The following is a 20,521-nucleotide window of genomic DNA, read 5'->3' as shown; positions in this document are numbered from 1 at the left end:
CATGCTTACAGATCATTAACTAAAAAAAGTTGGTTTAGGGTTTAGTTACCCTTTAACAAAGACATTTCAAGAAGTGGAAAGTGAACATGATGTCGTATCTTATTTAATGTTACACTTGATAAGCTCGAAACATGCACAATTAACAGAGACTGCAGACGGAGTCGAGACCGTGCCCATCTGATTTGAAATCACAATGTGCGCATTTTCATTAATAAGGTTTACACTTTAGAAATATTGGCTGCACAGATTCATAAGTTATTTGTAACTTTTTATATGTTTACATAAAATGTCACTTTATTCTTCTGCCTCTTGGATAATCAGTCACACAAATATTTTTTATATTATTCGGATGAATCCGTTATTCGTTTTGAAATCATTATTTGTACCTTTCTGAAAGGTATTCGCTTTGGGCACATCCCTAATGGAAACAATGTCTTAGCCTCAGTCCATTCACTGACCATCTGATGTAGCACACACTAGTGTTTTCTGGCTTTATGTAGCTTCAGGGATTTAGGTTGTACATGTTTTACGAGTCTGCCTAGAAACAAAGACATGTTTACAAGGTACCAGTTTGCTACATGAGCACTTTTGAGGAAATTACTAATTACTGGATTTAAATACTAATTACTGGATTTACCACAGTTTATAGGTTTGAGTTATCAATGTTTTTGAAAGACACTCGGGTTTGTTTGAGACACTTAGTAACACGTAAACAAGACATTCAAACTTATGATATGTACATATCATATCAAATATATATATATATATATATATATATATATTATTATTATTATTTTTTTTTTTTTTTCCCACGCTGATGTATTGTTGTGGTACCCTCAAAATGATATGGTATTATACTTTTCAGATGTAATCTCCACTAAATAGCACATACTGTAGAACCAAACCAAGCTGCAAAGTGGACCAAACTTTATGCTAATAATACAAACTTTGCAACACCATAGTTCACCTATTAATTGTTTAGTGCTTGGAGGGGGGGGGCAATCTTTGCTTTTGCGTCTCAGTTTTTAGTTATTGTTTAACTCTGAATTGACAGCCATTGGATTGGTGTTGTCCAATATAAACTTATTGTCGCCTTCACCTCAGCTTGAAACATTGATGCGTTTCTTGTTCCATAAATCCCTCTCACCTCAAGACAAATGCCCATGCTGTGACCAGACCATCATGCGGAACCTGTATAGTTTGGAAAGTTTGTTATTTTATAAACCATTTTTTTTGTTGGGGATCATGATGGGCTGTCAGGTGGTCTTGCAGTCTTCCGTCCTGATGCAATCAGGTGACATACAACAATTCCAACAGCTTTGATGTTTCCACTGCTCAAATATTTTCAGTGTGGTAGATCATAACAGATATTTCTTTTGTTAAGATGTAGAGATGAGGAATGGGAGGAATGAGGAGAAAGAAAAACGAGTCCAGAAGGATGGAAGATGTAGACAAGAGCTGGCAGGCCAATGTTAGTCATTAAGATACATTTTTTTATTAATGTAAGGCTTTGTAGGACGATGATTTTGGTCCATCGATAAATATCACATGGATATTATGAAGAAGCAGTTGTATCTTGTGAAATATTTCTAAACTGAATGAATACCCCTTCAAAACAAGCTGGTTATCTGGCTTCTTCAAGACTAAAAGTCCTAAAACTAGGGGGACCACACAAATCAATAACCTAGAGCTCCTTATCACGCTCATCAACTCTTGTTTACTTGTTCTGCTGAGACTAAAACATACTCAATCTTGAACTTTTCTCTGTTTGTGGTTTTCAGTTAAATATATTTATGTATTTAAAAAAATACAATTAGTATTTTTTTCTCTGTTAAAATACTTTCTTCTATCCCAGCTTAATGTGCAGAAACAACTACATGTAAGCCATTCATAGATTGATTTTCTGGAAAAGTGTTTTTTTGTGGTGCTATCAAAGCATTGCTTTGTTTGTTAAAGCATCCCAACCAGGCCTATATATCAACATTACCTCAACTAATGGTGTGAGTTTGGGGTAGGACTATCTGTTTTTGCTACCAATGTCAGATGAGGATTGTTTTCAGAAAAAAACTGTTTAAATATAGACATTATATTAACTATTGATGATGCTTGTTGTGTAACAGGGTTGGTTTGGACCTCAGATGTCTTGTGCTTGGTAAATTACTCAAAAAAGTAATCAACTACAAATTACTTCTCTACAATTGTAATCAAATTAATTTACTGCTTATTTAAAATGCAGGAATTTTAAATTAAATATATTACTTACAAAGTAATTATCTTAAATTGTAATCTAATTACAAACAACAGATTACAGTTACTAAGTACTTCAGTTTACACCAAACACTAGTCTTGCCATTGCAATATCTTGCACAAATATCTTTCAGGCAAATTAGAGTAGTATTCTGAGAAAAAAAGTGTTCTTTCAGATAATTAATCAAATATAATATGTAATAAATACAAATGGTAGCATTTAATATATACTATCAAATGAAATGTATTTTAATAGTAAGAACTAAACGTACATCAGTTGAACATTAATTTATTACAATTTTATTCCATGTCCTTAAATGCAAATCTACATCCTTTTTGCTACCTCAATTCAGGAATTCAATTAGAATTTAAAAGGGAGTCAGCTCAGTTTGAAACGGTGTACAAACCTGTGGGGCAGGAATTACACACTTCACCTTTAAGGCTCAGTCATTATAACATCAGTGAATGTGGCAGCTGCTACTCTGAGATTTGCGAGGGTGGAGAAAAGAGGGGCTAATTGGATAAATCTGAGGGTTTTGAAGGTGTAGAATATTGTATCTCCACTGTGATCACTGATTACATAAACCTTACCCCTCCTTTGTCGTGTTTGCACACCCTCCTTTGCCTGATGTGTGGGGATTTGTTTTCAGGGATTGTGTAGAATACAGAATGATATGGCAGTGTTTAAGCTTTTATCAAAAGAATGTGGAGCCAATACAAAAGCATTCTTCCTTTTGCTGAATTTTGGAAAGATGTTGTGTTCATACACTGAAAATGTCACCTGTCAAATGTATTCTATTGTGGGTTATGTCCATAAGGCCATTCCCGTGAACCTCAGCTACATCTTTTGCATGACAAACTGTAAGTCATCTCTTGTTGACCTGCTGCACCACATAAGATGAATCAAATCAGGCCCATAGAAATACAACATAAACGTATATAAAAAAAAGTGTGTATAAAAACATTTAAAGAAATATGTTTTGATGAAAGCATACCATGCTTTTTGTGTGCGTAGAGGGGATAAGGCCGGGTGTGTGAAACAGGTGTTATAGTGAATTCAAAAGGGCATCTCATCTGCATGACATGACGCCCTCCCACATGCACAGGGAGACATTTCATGTGGGCAAAAGAACAGGAAAGGGATTGTAACAGCTCTAACTCGGTTACCTTAGAGGTTATGTTTTTCCACTGCATTAGGGGGCGCTAACCATCTTCATAGATGAGTATTTAGCCGGGTACTATACCTGAAGAAGTAGGCAAGTATTTGGGTAGATGAAGCACTGGCTATCTTGTGTTATTCCAACTTTTTTCTGAGGTCCTATGATTGAGGAATTTGTTTCCTTTTGGTCAATCAATGGACCTTATATTCCTGTGCTTTCTTTCATGTGAGGAAAGTAGTTCACAAGGTTTGCTCCCACAAATTGCCTGCTTTGTTGCTGGAGTCATGAACACTTGGGATGTATTACAGGAGTTTTCATGTGGAAGACAGGAGGACTTTTACTTTTGCACCAAGTTTGACTTGTTTATGTCAACATTGGATTACCACTAATTGAACTTTGCTTTCTGAAAGTGCTGACTTTTGCATGGACATCATAATTTCAACCATTACCAAGCATTGTCGGATTAAGCTATGTTTTTACCATTCTCTTTTCTGGTTCAGATCACTCAACACTGAACATTCCTTGATTATTTCTGGATTATTTTGATAATTTCATTTCATATTGTCTACTTTGTTTATTTTTTTGTGTGCAATGTAAATCCTTGTGATGAGTGGGTTGTTAAATATAATATACATGCAATTCAGTGCAAATTTTGGGTCTGTTACTTCATGAACATTGTTGGGTAAACCAAAGGATGTTAACATTCATCTTTTAATAATACCTAAGATAGTATTAAGCCTTTCAGTCTTTACTCTGATATGTAACTTAAGCCTACAATGGGGTAGCATTTATACTGTGCTGAAATGCAGAGGGGTCTGGGTAGCTCAGCGAGTATTGTATATGCTGACTACCACACCTGGAATCGCAAGTTTGAATCCAGGGCATTCTGAGTGACTCCAGCCAGGTCTCATAAACAACCAAATTGGCCCGGTTGCTAGAGACGGTAGAGTCACATGGGGTAACATCCTCTTGGTCACTATAATGTGAATATCGCTCTCTGTGGGGTGTGTGGTGAGTTGTGCGTGGATGCACTCAACAAGCCTTGTGATTAGATGCGTAGATTGACTGTCTCAGACGTGGAGTCACTACTGCAACATGAGGACTTGGAGCGCGTTGGGAATTGGGCATACTAAATTTCAGTGTGAGAAACTCAAAAAGGGGAGAAACAAAACTGTGCTGAAATGCATAAAACAGATTGCTAAATAAAATTGTACTATATTTTTAATTTTATTTAAAATACAGTACTATATAATGCAGTGGATATAAAGTATATGTACTCTGTCTTATGAACAAACAAATGTCAGCTGTTAATTAAAACTGAATTGTACAAGTATTTATAGTTTTTTTTTAACAGATTCCAGAATACTTCCCTGTCTGCCATTGCTTGTACAAACTCATGCCATTAGTTGACCCAATGTTTCTGTGTTGGACTGGTCATGATGCTCTAACAAAATTAGCAACGTTGAATGGCACTATAGTGTTAGATGTTTTAGGGAAATCCACAAAGGCTAATTTAATAATTTCATTAATTAACAGCTCTTTGTGTCACTTAAAGTCACATAATGGAGTGTTTCTTAGTTTAAGTGTGAGTGGTTTTTTTTCTAACTAAGAGGAACCTTGTTCAATTGAAGATATAACAGCATACAAGAACAGATGTTGCACCAACAGTATCTAGGAGGATAAATGCATTGAAATGGCATTTACTACTTCAGATTTTCTCTCAGTGGTGAAATGCATTCAGATATTAAATATTAAAAAGTCTGGTTGGCGAACAGATTGAGTTTACTCAAGTTAATTTGTAGCCTCATATACAATTCACAATTGTTTCGTTAGAATGAACAGGATTAAATATGGCAGAAATTACTTGGTATAACTGAGCGTATATTACTAAAAAGAACACGTAGCCTATTTTCAACCAATAAATAGGGCTGTCAGTCGATTCAAATATGTAATCTCGATTAATCTCTTTTTGTATTTAACAATTTTCCAGTTAATTTTACAGAAAATTAAACAAGAAATGTATATTCAGTGCATCCAGACCCCATTTTTCTTTACAAAAAAATGTTGCAGCCTTTTGATAAAATGCTTTTTCAAAAATCACATCAATCTACACTCCATACCTCATAACGACAATGCAAAAAACAGATTTTTGATAACTTTGAAGAAAAACTGAAATATCACATTGGAATAAGTATTAAATTTAGCTCAGGTGCATCCCATTTCTCTTGATCATCTTTGAAATTTCTACACTTTGATTGGAGTCCACCTGTAGAAAATGCAATTGATTGGACATGATTTGGAAAGGTCCACACGTCTATCAGAGCAAAAACCATGAGGTCAAAGGAACTGCCTGCATAGCTCAGAGACAGGATTGTGTCGAGGCACAGATCTGGGGAAGGATGCAAAAAAATGTGGCTGCATTGAAAGTTCCCAAGAGCACAGTGGACTCCATAACTCTCAAATGGAAGAAGTTTGGAACAACCTAGAGCTGGCTGCCTAAACAAACTGAGCAATCGGGGGAGAAGGGCCTTGCTAAGGGCAGTGACAAAGAACCCTATGTTCACTCTGGTTGAGCTACAGAGATCATGTTTGGAGATGGGAGAAACTTGCAGAAGGACAACCATCACTGCAACACTCCACCAATCTGGGATTTATGGCAGAGTGGCCAGATGGAAACCTCTCCACAGTGCAAGGCACAAAAAAACACCTAAAGGACTCTCAGACTGTGAGAAACAAGATTCTTTAGTCCAGTGAAAGCGTCATGTCTGGAGGAAACCAGGCACCGCTCATCGCCTGCACAATACCATCCCAAAAGTGAAGCATGGTGGTGGTAGCATCATGTTGTGGGGGTGTTTTTCAATTGCTGGGACTGGTCAGGGTTGAAGGAAAGCTGAATGCATCAAAATATAGAGATACCCTTAATGAAAACCTGGTCCAGAGCGCTTGGACTGAGCCGAAGTTTCACCTTCCAACAGGACAATGACTCAAGGCACAAAGCCAAGACAAAACAAGAGTGGCTTAGGGACAACTCTGTGAATGTCCTTGAGTGGCCCAGCCAGAGCTCGGACTTGAACTCAATCGAACATCTCTGGAGAGAACTGAAAATGGTTGTCCACCAACAGTCCCCATCCAACTTAACAGAGCTTAAGAGGATCTGCAGAGAATAATGGCAGAAAATCCCCAGATCCAGGTATGCAAAGCTTGTCAAAACACTTGAGGTTGTAATCACTGCCAAAGGTGCTTCGACTAAGTACTGAGTTAAGGATATGAATACTTATGTCATTTCATTTGTAAAAAATTTGTAAAGTTAACTTTAGCATAACTGGTAATCTGGTAATCTGAAGGTCGCTTGTTCAACCCCCCCATCCCCACAGCCACCACCATTGTGTCCTTGAGCAAGGCACTTAACTCCAGGTTGCTCTGGGGGGATTGTCCCTGTAATAAGGGCTCTGTAAGTCACTTTGGATAAAAGTGTCTGCCAAATACATAAATGTAAATGTAAAAATCTTTTTTTGCTTTTTCATTATGGGGTATGGAGTGTAGATTGATGTGAAAAAATATATATTTAAAGCATTTTAACATAAGGCTATATATACTAATATATATATTACAGCTGGAAACGTAATTTATGTGTGATTTGATTTAAAGTTTGTAAAGTTAACTTTACAAATTTATATTTATATATATATATATATATATATATATATATATTAGTATATACAGCTGGAAAAAATTAATAGACAACTGTAAAATGATACATTTCTCTGGATTTACTATTTATAGGTACAGTATGTGTTTGAGTAAAATTTACATATTTGTTTTATTCCATAAAGTATTGCCAACATTTCTCCCAAATAATTTTTATTTAGAGCATTTATTTGCAGAAAATGGCAACTGGTCATAATAAAAAAAAAAGATTACGTGTTTTCAGACCTCGAATAATTTAAAGAAAACAAGTTCATATTAATTTATAAACATCACAATACTAATGTTTTAATTTATGTAGAGTTCAGAAATCAATATTTGGTGGAATAACGCTGATATTCAATCACAGCTTTCATGTGTCTTGGCATGCTCTCTACTAGTCTTTCACATTGTGTCTTCAGCTTCATCACATTGCACAGGTTTTCAATGGGGTTTAGGTTTGGAGATTGGGCTGGCCATGACAGTGTCTTGATCCCTTGGTCCTCCATCCATACCTTGATTGAACTGGCTGTATGGGATGGAGCATTGTCCTGCTGGGAAAAACAATCCTCAGAGTTAGGGAATATTTTCCAGCAAGTTTTCTTCCAGGATAGCCTTGTGCATGGCTTGATTCATGTGTCCTTAACAAAGATGAATCTGCCTGAATCCAGCCTTGCTAAAGCACTCCCATATCATCACCGACCATTCATTTATTGTTTCTGGTAATCTGTCTGTCTGTCTGTCTGTCTGTCTGTCTGTCTGTCTGTCTATCTGTCTGTCTGTCTGTCTACATGCAAAAGCAAATGTGCTGCATTTTCTTTGTTGTAAATTGTAGAAATTTGGTATTCATAGTCAGCCTGCTCAGCCATGATTGATTTATTCCATGAGAAAAAAATTCAATTACGAGGGATTATCCTGATAAAGTGTGTAATAAGTGACTTGTCATATAATTTCAACATGGAAGCACTCATATGCAGCCAGCACTATTTAGAATAAAGCAGCTTTTTCTCAAACACTGATATGAATCTTTATCACTTTATCAAGTGTATCTAATTTAAACATATTTTCCAAAAATACAATTAATATATTTCTGTTTAAAAGTAAAAAAATTAAAATACAAATGAAAAAGCTGAGTGAATTATTATTATTTTTTTTTAGCATTTTGAGAGTGCTACTAATGCACTTAAAATGTAATAAAATAAAAATGCCATTTTCTTCAATGTGGAGGTAAAACTATGGTCGATGATGCAGTGATTAACAATATGCCTTATTTAACTGATAAGGCATATTGGCAGATGCATGGATGCAGGCAGGGGTGGACCTGTCATCAGGAGCACCATGCATTTTCCCAGTGGGCTGCTGGGAAATTTGGGCCAGCCCGCTGCTGTTCAAATACCGGCCCATCCTATAGGTGATATATGTGGCCACCCTAGGCCCCAACATGCCCGCATGGACCCCATAACAAAGCAACAATTCAATAAACTCTACCAGTTAAAACCAAAATTACTTCTATTTTTAAATACTGGATGGCAGAAACAGGGCTTGTCAAAGCATAGGGCTTTTAAATTTTTCTCAAGAATAACAATGGGAATGAATTTAAACACTTCCGATATGTAACAAACTCATTGTGAAAATATGAAGAATTAATCTGCAAAATATCTGCAAAGATCTACACTTTAAGATGTATGTTTATTTATTTACTTATTGTTTAATTACATATATTTATATTTGTTTATATGGTAACACTTTACAATACGGTTCCATTTGTTAACAACATCAGTTAACATTTATTAATCTTCTTTAATGTTAATTTCAACATATACTAAAACATTTTTAAAATCAAAAGTTTTACTAAGTATTAGTTAACATTAGTTTATACACTATGAACTAAAAATTAACAGTTGTATTTTTATTAACTACCATTAACAAATATTAATATATTCTGTAACAAATATATTGTTAATTGTTTATTCATAATAAATAATGCATTTACTAATGTTAACTAATGGAACCTTATTGTAAAGGGTTACCGTTTATATTTATACTATATATTTTTTTTAAATCAACATTTATAAATATTAATTTGAGTAATTGACCTGAAACTAAGAATTGTCAGCTGTGTCCTCCTGTGTGACACTTTCATTTTAAACAACATTTCATGAAACAAAATTTGTAATAAAATATATATATATATATATATATATATATATATATATATATATATATATATATATACACTGAAAAACCTTTTCGTACATGTTATTTGACTGATCTATAAAGTGCTTATTTTTAGGGGTTTCTCTAAAAAAAATCCACTCATCCCATTAATAGTGTTTTTTTTTATGTTATGAAGTTATGACAATTTTTGCACTGGTCCATTGTCATGACTAGCAGTCAATATAAATTTTATAAAAAAAAAAAATTAAACACAAAAATTTGAAATTGAACCAGAAAATGAAACCAATGAGCCGGTGTGTTGTTGTGATGTGTGTTGCGTGTTGGGTTTGGTAAGCCACTCTGGGCAAGACAGTCCAGGGCCACTTTTTAGTCCCTAAAAACATGCTGCTAAAAACATTAACTGTGGATTGGTGGGATATGATTCAAATCGTGTTGTTTATAATTATGCAAATTAGGCATTTATTGTCTTTTTATTCAGTGTGGCGGTAGAACCAGGCACATGCACACATAGACATCAAAGGGGGCTTTAGCACCTGCCCCTAAGGGCTGTCAATCGATTAATATTTTTAATCAAATTAATTACATGGTGCCCCTATTAATTAATTGCAATTAATCACATATACAAATATTTGCTGAGAAAGCCCCTCATGTAACAATAATTCAATATATAATGATTAAATAATTATACATAGTTATCTTTAAATATTTAAAAATGATATATACTGTGTGTGTGTGTGTGTGTTTGTATATATATACATGTATGTATGTATGTATGTATGTATGTATGTATGTATGTATGTATGTATGTATGTATGTGTGTGTGTATGTGTGTGTGTGTGTGTGTGTGTGCGTGTTTTTGTGATTTACTAGGACAATTTTGTAAGTTACAAACTGGTAATTACAAGGTTATTATGCTATAAATGTGATTTATGAGGACATTTATAGTGTCCCCATAATTCAAATTGCTTAAAAATCATACTAAACAATGTTTTATTGAAAATTTAAAAATGCAGAAGGTTTTCTGTGAGGGTTAGGTTTAGGGGTTGTGTTAGGTTTAGAGGATAGAATCTATAGTTTATACAGTATAAAAGCTCATTATGTCTATGGAAAGTCCTCATAATGATAGGTAGACCAACGTGTGTGTGTGTGTGTGTGTGTGTGTGTGTGTAATAAGTTATCTAAAATTTAGCTAAAGCAATATTTCATGGCCATACAGGCTGTAATTCATGGAGACACTACAGGTGAATACAGTAAAATATGTGTTTAATAACGTCAACACAATCACCACATTGATATGCAAATTATGCGTTAACTAATTAGAATGCGCTAATTTGCATGCATTTGACAAAACAAAAAAAGTTCAATATATAATTATGAGAAGTGCCCTTTTTTTCCACTTGAGCCTCTGCCCCCCAAAATGTCTGTGCACGTCCCTGGGTAGAACTAAGTTCGATGATGGAGTGACTAACAGAGAAAAGTAAAACATATTGTCAGTGCGACTTAAGATATCACAGAAATGTGTTGCCTCATATATGGATTTTTGGCAACCGTTATCTGTCAGCGATGATGCCTGTTGTTGTAAGCTCATGTTGGGGAGCTTGGGTTTTGTTGAACCACCTCTTATATTGCTGTCAACAAGATTAGACCAAACTAGGCTCCATCGTAATACTGTCGATGGAGATGTTTGGTAAAATCAGAGCTCATCATTGCCAATTTAGGACCACATCTGGCATCCGTTGCTTTCATTAGAGCATTGCAGGGCTGAATTAAAGCTTGTAGAAAACTATCTAAGTTTTTTTTTTTTTTTTTGAGGAATAGAGTAGCAATTAGTAATTTTTGCTGTGAAACTTACCTCCTGTTTTAGCTCTCAAATCTCATTCAATCAAAATATTGTATGTCAAAACACATTGGCCAGGTTTGACGACAATGATGACGATGAAGACACAGAAAAACCAATAGTGTTTGACATCGTTGACGTAACCGAACATTATGTTGATGTGCTATATTTGAATTAAATGTGAGTGCAAATTAGATGTGTCTTTTACCCTGCTACTGCAGTAATATTCATCTTCCTTGAATACATTTGAAGTGACACCAAAATGTGATGCTCTCGGTGACATATTGTGCTCAATTTGGTTTTCTCATTGCATGCTCCTTGTAGCCATATCAAGAGATTATTTGCATTCATGTGTGCCAACAGGCCCAGTGCTGAGGTTGGAATGTATTATTGTCACAGAAGTTTAAGCCACCCATGTGCAGTTTTGCACACTAACCAAATCCAATATCCCCAAACTTCTCAACCTGTGCAATGGATGCATGCATATCCCTGCTCTGAGCTTCCTATTTATTATTATAATACAAAAGGTGTCTTTCTCCCAATGGCCTTCAACTCTACACAAATAACATTGAGTAATCTATCAAATGTGTCAGTCAGGTTTTCCTATTAAATTGGGGATGAGAGAAGAATCATGCACAAGGTAGGTGTCTCAAAGCTCCAGCCTCTGTAAGGTATATCTTATATAGGTGATAATGATAGTGACAGAGATCTGTTGGCTTAACAGAGTGTCCGGTGTTTAAAGGACTGCCAATAATTACATTTGTCACATATTCCCTTCAACCCTGGCAGACGGCTACCTCTGGATTCATTGGTGTCACTTTGTTTTAAAAATTGGTTGGGATGGGTGGTCCCAGAAACAGGATGGACGGGATGTTGACATTACAAAATGGCAAACACTTAGCTCCATAGTAGTTAAAAAAGGGTTATGTTCAACAATATGAAAATAAAGAAAACAATATTTTGATTTTTGAGACACTTTTTTTATTGTCCAAATGCTTAACTTGTCTGCTGTCACAATACAATATATGTATATGATGTAATGTACAGAATTTGAATTGTCTGAGTTATAATATTTATTACATATTATATTTAGCCATTTTTTGCACATGAGTTTCTACTGTACTAACGGACCCCCGGTGAGTAATTGAATGTGCGCTATAATGAAAATAAATAAAAACATTTTACCTTATCCTTCACAGCAGATGCACTGGAGGACAGATTATATCACAGCAGGTGCACTGAAGGTCAGATTATATATTATCAAACATATAATGTGGATTTAGATGTTTATAATGATTGATTATGATGGATAAGATGCAATCGTGAATGTGCTTGATGGCTATTCTTGCCACACATTGTTTATATATGTAATACAACATGGGATTTTGAGTTCGCTATAGAAGCATAGAAGCTTCTAAAAACCAAGCCCTCGGCACAGCCATTGACGAGATAAATAAAAAATGGCACTCCATGTCAAAAAGGTTTCCGAACCCTGGACTAGTTTATATATATTTTTTGGTTTTACGTCAGAAAACATAGCAGCATCGCTGCATCAAAACGGCTTATAAACTATTATTTAGTGATTGTTTGAATGTTTGTAACATAAAAAAATTAAGTTATTGTGTGATATGTTGAAAAGTCTATTTGAGCAGCTGGTTCATTATGACAACCACTTCAGTCCCGCTTTGCTGGTAACAGTAGCACAAATGCAGATCACACTGGTTTGATCATACCCCTCTGAGCCCAGACTAGTGTAATCATACCAGTTTGATCAAACGTGCGAAAGTTTTATATTCTAAATTACCTTTATTTGGGGGCTTTTTGCAGTTAATATTAAAATGTAATTAATTATGATTTATTCAATTCATAAATTAAAACTTGTACTATTTAACATGATCATTCTTAAATACAGTCTTCTATTTGATGTATTTGAGATTGGGGGTGTACTCTGAAGCCATTATCTGTTGCTTTGACAAAATTATCTGTATCTGTCATCAGATAAAACCAGATGTGGATTGGGCGTAAACCAGAAGTGCGTCAAAACTAAATAAAAATAGTATATATCCATATTACATTTATAGATTCAATGTATTGAATAATTCATAACATTTTAATTATTATTTGTGCTGTTAATATTAATAATAATTTGTAATATTAGTTTTATTTGTAGTAGTAGTAGTCCTTTATTGTCACATAGTCACAAGTACCAGTGAAATTAGCCATCGACCTGTCCATACAAACATACATATGACAAGGGGGTAGACAGGACAGGAAGACAGGGAATTAGAAAGAAATACAGCATGACATGAGGAGAGGTGAGGAGAAAAAAGGCAGCCCCCAGACTATGCTCCTTAAGGAGTACAGTGTGGGAACAGGAAAAAAACATCTCAGCAACATTAGCACATAATCAGTACACTCTACAACATGAACAAGACTTGCAACAGGGGTGGGGATTGGGGGGTGGAGGTAGCCCAGCACAGGCAAGCAGCCATCCGGTCCTGCAGCCATTCTTGGCACTGGTCACAGACCCACCTGTCAGACTGGTGGTACAAAGCGGCGAAGGCGAGGGATAGGGTATCGGGTGGATGATTGCATATATGTATGTAAGAGTTCATGTGTGTTTGGCCTGGAGAGTCGCTATGCCAGCATCTTAATCTAGGTGCCTCAGTCCGCAGGGTTGTCATAGCGATACACAGCAAGTTGCCATGGAGACAACCTTGATCAGGTGCCAGACATAGTCAACAATCACCATGTGTCTGGGGAGTCGGGGAAGGAACGCAAGAGTGGCTCTTTGCAATTTGCAATCTTTGTATATATCACCACCTACTGGGCAGGGAGGAGATTAATAGGGAAAAAAGACTTAAATAATGATCTGTTTCTCAACCACACCTATAATATCACTTCTGAAGATATGAATTTAACCACCAGAGTTTTATGGATTACTGGTTTTATGTGCTTTTTGGAACTTCAAAATTGTAGTATCCGTTTACTTGCATTTTGAAGACCTTCAGAGCTGAGATAATCTATCAATGACAGACAAGCTCCCTCTGGGGGCACCATAAACTCCACTGGCTGCCTTCCCTCACCGTTTATACTTTATTCAAGCACCAATAGCAGTTGCAGAACACAGTCGATCACCTACATTTTCATTCATAAAGTTTACACTTTAGTCATATTGACATCACAGACTCATCTTTCCATTGTAATTTTAAATGTGTTTAAATAAATATCTCTTTATTATTGTACTTGGTATGTAATCAGTCTAACTTTTTTTGTAACTGCAGAGTGAATGGTAGCAACCATAACTAAAAATATGTCCAAAGAAATTCAGTACCAGCAGCGATTATGAGCCTGTTAAAAGTGGAGGTACAGCACAAGAGCTACAGAGAGACCACACTCTGAATATTAATAACCAGGTTCAGCTATGACTGTCGTATTTGTATAATATCTCGTAAATGCAAGTGAAGTCGTTTAGATCCTCATTAAAGCAGAGACTAGAGGCTAAGTCATTTTCTTTCCAATATATAAATGGTGTAATTGCGAAAGATTATGAAACCATATTGTTTTACAGACAGCCAAGGGGCCACAGGCTCTGGGCAGTGTGAACAGTAACTAGTGGTCTGTCTAAGTAATACTATAAACCAATTTGGGCTAGTATGGGTCTTTTATAGTGACCAGAACATAGCGGCTGTAGAAGCCAGACTGTGCACCTGCCGGCACAATCTTTATGCACCCTGGTCAAGAGGCTATACCTCTAAGCATGAGGTTGGAGAACTGGACACCGTTGAAGCAAGGTGGTCACCTCGTGACCTGAAGCACATAGCCATCCACAACTGTGCTCAGTACCGAGCTGGAGACCCCCGGAAGACTGGGCCATGCATCTGTGTAATGTGCCAACGGACATGGGGAGCCTTTTGGCACATTGACAATGACAATACAAGCAATCACAAGACTGAAATAGTGTTCTCACCTTGGCAATATGTAGGCAACTGACTGCTTCTTGGCTGAATCTTTCAGTGACACCACTCACGGAGTTCATGCTGTGACAATGGAGCGTTGAGCAAAACGGCCTTGTCCTTGTCACATATCTCTGACCTATTTAGCCAAAGATGATGCTCAACAAACACCAGACTATCCTTAAATCTACCAATAGTCTGGGCAGTGAAATTGGTAGCATGGAGGGCCAGATCTGTGGCACGATGCAGCTTTTTCAAGGACTCGGGGCCCAGGGTGCATTTGTCCATGTAATTTAAAGGCCTGCTAGGTATGCCTGCAGAACCACTATTGTGTGAAGGACTGAACAAGCCTGGCCTGCTGCAGAGCATCCCTTTCCGACCAATGAGTATGTAAGCCTACATGGATTGCAAGAAAGCACCGGCTTAGATTTCCACACAGTCCAGAAGAGGAGGGACACAAATAAGCCATCATATCCTCTTGAAGCTCTAAGTAAACTGTCTTCGTAGCCTTACAGGACACATGCACTCTCGCTGAGTAGGCAGATTGCTGTGTTTTAACCAGCTCTTAATGCCACTCCGGGAACAACTGCACTGGCAGTGGGACTCTGTAGTCGTGCAGACTACACTTTCACATTTAAATTGCAGTAAAAACCATTCATCAAGTCAAAAACTCTCATCAGGCATGGGTCAATTGAGCTAAATCGAGCTTAATTCCATAACAGGCATTGGCTAATTAAGCTTAAGTTTCTCAACCACCTGCGAGGTAACCTCTATTAATTCAGCATCAGAGTCTGCTCTGACCAGGTTTTCCAATACCAGCATAAATACCAGTAGGCGCCTCAGCCAAGTGTAAACAGTTCTTGCCATCAGAGGCCTCCAGCGATAGAGCATCATCTCCTCTGCCATACGTGATTGCTTCACAGGCAAACTGAACAGGCGAAACCACTTGTGATGGAGAATTGGAGAGAGACGCAAGGCTTAAGCCGACAAAAAATCATCCTCAAATTCTTTGCAAAATTCTGATGAAACGCCGTTATGCTCTGGTTTGTATTGGTTTATATCCCCATGATGATGCGCATGAGGGGCTGAGTGTCAAGTGCCTTCAGCCAATAAAATTATCATGATTCTTTACGGGCTTCAGAGATTATCACTCCTGGGAGGAGTTCTCATAGTGTCAGTGACGAGATACCACCTTGAAAGGGAACTTATGTGAATTATTGCACACCAGGCAAAAGTCATAAGTCTGCATGATTTGAATGATTTTGAATGTACGAAACAATTTGTTCTAAACCTCTAACTTTGTTTTAGAGTTGTAACAGTGATAATCACCTTATTAAGTACTTCAATTAAATTATATTAACGAAGCTTGAGTTTGAAGATATGAAAAAGTTGTAGGGGCTGAGCCCAAAGGCTCTTTATTTTACAGAATTAATTGAAGAAATGGACAAATTATCGATTCTCAAACTAAACTGCAGTATTTTGGGGAAGCTACTTTGAAACTCTAGCTTCCTAAGCTGTAAACTATTCATAAAATAAAATAGTTCAGTCATGTCATCTCTCGAAAATATTTAGCATGTCAATACCGGTATGACATATTGATAGCATATTGGTCTTGGTGAAATAGATCTGCTATGCTGCAGAGAACCGGCTTTCTGCAAAACTAAGCTATTTTAATGTTAGACAAAGAGAGAGCGTTGATTGTCTCCCAGATTACATGTCAAAAGACCAATCAGCTTACACCGTACAAGCAGATTGGCTTAATATGTCACATGTTAGCGAGCTGATTGACTAACAAATCAACTTGCACCACATAGAGTTACTTTATGCAGCACTACTGTATACAGACCAATTGGCACTGGACTTGAAGCAGTGCATATTGGTTTGACATTTTGTCTGACTTGAGACAAAATGTACAACGAGAGTGATTCGAGATCAGCCGTCTGCCTCAGCCGGCACATTTGCTTTAAAGCAACTGCACAAGTACCGAATGACGACACCGCTTATTCATGATTGGGCCACTTTTATGTCTTGAAACAAACCGTTTTTTGGGGTCGACAGCTTCTAAAAAATTATTTCTGGGTTATTTAGCTTGTTTGCTGTACACCTTGTCACACAGCAGCTTTTAGACATTGTTTTGTTTTTTGTTATAAGTCATAAATGACAAGGAGGCAGCCTCTCGCAATGCAAAGTCAATGGAGACGGTTGGATTGTTTCCCCCCCGGTTCATGTTTATATGCGAATATAATTCAAAACATGTTCGGGAATAGTTAGGCCACACCAGGCCTATTTGTCCTGCTCTCTGTCTCTCTCTTTGAGTACAAACTGAGTGCCAGTGGTTGGGGCCAAGGGCGTGATGATGTAATACAGTCGTTAATGTTTGTTTTTTTTGTTTTTTTTTTTATGTAGAGGCGGTCATGAATTAAAGGACCCCTAGTGACATAGAGAAGTCGCAACAACAGAGAAAAAAGTGTTTTTGCAGCTTGGCCTCATTAAATTATTTTATTGCATTGGGAATTAAGTTATGAGTTCTGAAATTTATAGTATGTTTTTATAGTAGAATGACCACTTATATGTCAAAATATTAAGGAAAATTTGATTCCTCATGACATGACCCCTTTTAACTCCAATCAAACTACTCTTTAAACAGAATAGTGAGATGCAATATAAGTCACTAAAAAATTAACTTCACAGAAAACTATTTAAAGAAGATAATATTTTAAAACATTTAATAATCAGATTATATTTAATTAGGATTACATGAAACATGACATGGATGACAACATGAAATTGAAAATGTTATTTTATACAAAATAAACTAATAAAACTAGAAAACACCTTTTTTACATTTCCACCTTTAGTTAGATACACTGCTAAATTAAGAAACAACTAGTTCTGATCTGATAGTTAAATGGGGGGGGGGGGGGGGGACTTTGTCTGATAGTGCTTTACAAATGTTATTTAAAAATGAACAGAACATCAAAAAGATTGCTCTTTAAGTTGTTTACAAAATTCTGGAAGGTGCATTTTATTTGAGTCTCTCATTCTGATATGGAATGGCCATTATTTCAAAATACTCATACTCATATGTTTATCTAAATACTAATGCATTTATTAATTATAGCAGGTGTTATGGTACACACAGCCAGTTGAATAGATATTTGACTAACACTGACATAACACACAGTTCAATGGAGGCTTTGATAACCATATAGACCAGCGGTTCAAATGCTGTGTAATTCTACCTCTCTGACCCACTGGGCTCTTTGTTGAAGATTTCTGCTAAAGCTTGACAGGCCCGCAGTATGTAATCCTTTGCAATGATTACCGGCGAGCTCTAATGAAAACTCTGTTGTTAGTCATGCTCTGTATTAGGCACAATTGGATGTTATAAAATGAATGAATTACTGGGGTTTATTATACAGAGACCAAGACCAAAAGATATTTGATGTGTGCAAAAGAAATCATCTTAAGTATGAGTGAAGCGAATTAGCTCCCAATAAGCCTTTTAATGATTCTGTTTCGGTGTTATCAAACAACCTATGATTGTGCTTTAGGATTTTAAGACTATTGTAGCTTGGTCAGTTGTACTGTACTGTTTGTAATTTACATTTTTGGAAAGCCTATTTATTTTGTATTTATTTTTAGATTTGGTTGTAGGTTGGTCACATGGGGCGTTTGGCGTGGGGGTATGTTAATAAGGATTTTGAATTTGTGATTAGTATATGCACATTGTATTACATTCTAAAATAGATATCATGAATCAACAATTAATATTTTATATTTCACACATTTGTTCACCTTGATAAATGATTATTTATAAATATATTACTTTTCATTTTTAGTTCTTAATAAAGTTACATCACTTTTTTAATATAAAACAATGGAATAGTAAAAAACTGCCATCTTTGTTCTCTTTCTGTAGCTCATTGTGTCTTCACTTGTGTTTGAAATCTTAGTGCAAAAGAAGCAGGGGTGTAACTACAGGGAGGGCAGGGTAGGCAGCAGCTCCAGGGCCCGGGGTGAGAGGGGACCCGCGGTGAGAGGGGGCCCGCGAAGGTCCACCATAAAGAACCATAAAAACAACTGTGGGCCCAACGGGCAATGAACAATTTCCGAGGTCCCCCAAGGAGAAGACCCAACAGGTTCTTTGTACTGGGGACGTAAGATCCAAGTTATGCCACTGAAAAGAAGAGCTTTACTATTTGGAGTAAATATAATTCCATGTTGATATAGTTCACTATCAATAAAGGGCCTAATTGAACTTCACTTTCTTATGAATCAAACATAGACCATTTGTGACTAAGGGGGCTGTTTCTTACAACTCATAATATTTAAAAAGAGAAACATTAATTGATTTGTTTTATTCTTCATTATTCATACTAATGTATTTCTCAGCTCAACATTATGTGAGGGTCTTCATCTTATTTCATTTAAAATAAAATGTTACAGTTTCTTTCTGTCTCAGAATGTAATGAACTTTTTCTTTCTACCAGTCTACTGTTGCTATAGTAACAAATGCAACTTCCACTCACAATTGATTGACAGGTAAAATTAAGACTCTTATTTTAGTTTTTGTTTTTTTGCTTGTTTTTGGTTATTTCAGAAGACAGCTTTGCTTCATATTTTCAGTTCAGCAATATTAAGTTAAAAAGGGTAAACTTTATAATTTAACAACTGTGCACATGCATTTTAGACACTTACATTATGTTCTGTACTCTGTCCATGCATGTAATGAATGTACATCCTTGATTGGCATCTTGTTTTGGGAATCAAGCCCCCACAAAACCCTTTAATTCACACACTGAATTAAACATCCGAAACAGTCGACCAAAAAACTTAATGACATATTGATCACTCAAATATTTGTCCAATAAAATTCTTTTTTCGGTCGGAGCATCAACACTGCTTAATGCTATCGTCAAGCACAGCTTTGACCTCCACATGAAACGTGCGGCAGAAAATGCCTTGTTTTGATTTTAGTACTGGCATTACCCAAGTAAAGATATGTCATCTGAATTTTTCTTTACTCATTGGCTGATGCTTCAAAATTACGGTGGCAATGGGGTCAAAGTTTAAATATTTCTTTTTAAATATTTACAACACTTGACAGAAGCGCAATGCTGTGCCATTGGTAACGTCGAAGCTGAAACTACACTCCATAGAGCTCAATGTATTGTCAATGCTGATGCGAGTTATGTGAAAGGCCCTTAACCCTTTCGCACATACAATCAAACCAACACTTGGCTGGGCTCAGAGGCGTACGATCAAACCAGTGTGATATGCATTTTCGCTGCTGTTTGCCAGCAAAAGGGGGACTGAAGCAGTTGTCATAATAAACCAGCTGCTCAAATGGTCTTTTCAACATCATAATTTTTTTTATTTTTATATGTAAAAAACATTCAAACAATCACTAAATAAATGTTTTAAGCCACTACTGTTAGAGCCGTTACTGTTTTCAT

At 36.3% G+C, this 20,521-nt stretch overlaps 1 protein-coding gene across 1 annotated transcript in view; it reads left to right on the top strand.

Moving 5' to 3' along the window:
• The window catches only part of LOC127657223 (ALK tyrosine kinase receptor), a 751,733-nt gene that overhangs the window by 533,638 nt on the left and 197,574 nt on the right, over positions 1-20,521 (top strand). The gene's annotated exons all lie outside the window — the stretch shown is intronic.

This window comes from Xyrauchen texanus, chromosome 16 (assembly GCF_025860055.1).
Source record: "Xyrauchen texanus isolate HMW12.3.18 chromosome 16, RBS_HiC_50CHRs, whole genome shotgun sequence".
NCBI lineage: Eukaryota > Metazoa > Chordata > Actinopteri > Cypriniformes > Catostomidae > Xyrauchen > Xyrauchen texanus.
Note: the sequence above shows the minus strand (reverse complement) of the source record. Positions and strands in the feature narration are given on the sequence as shown.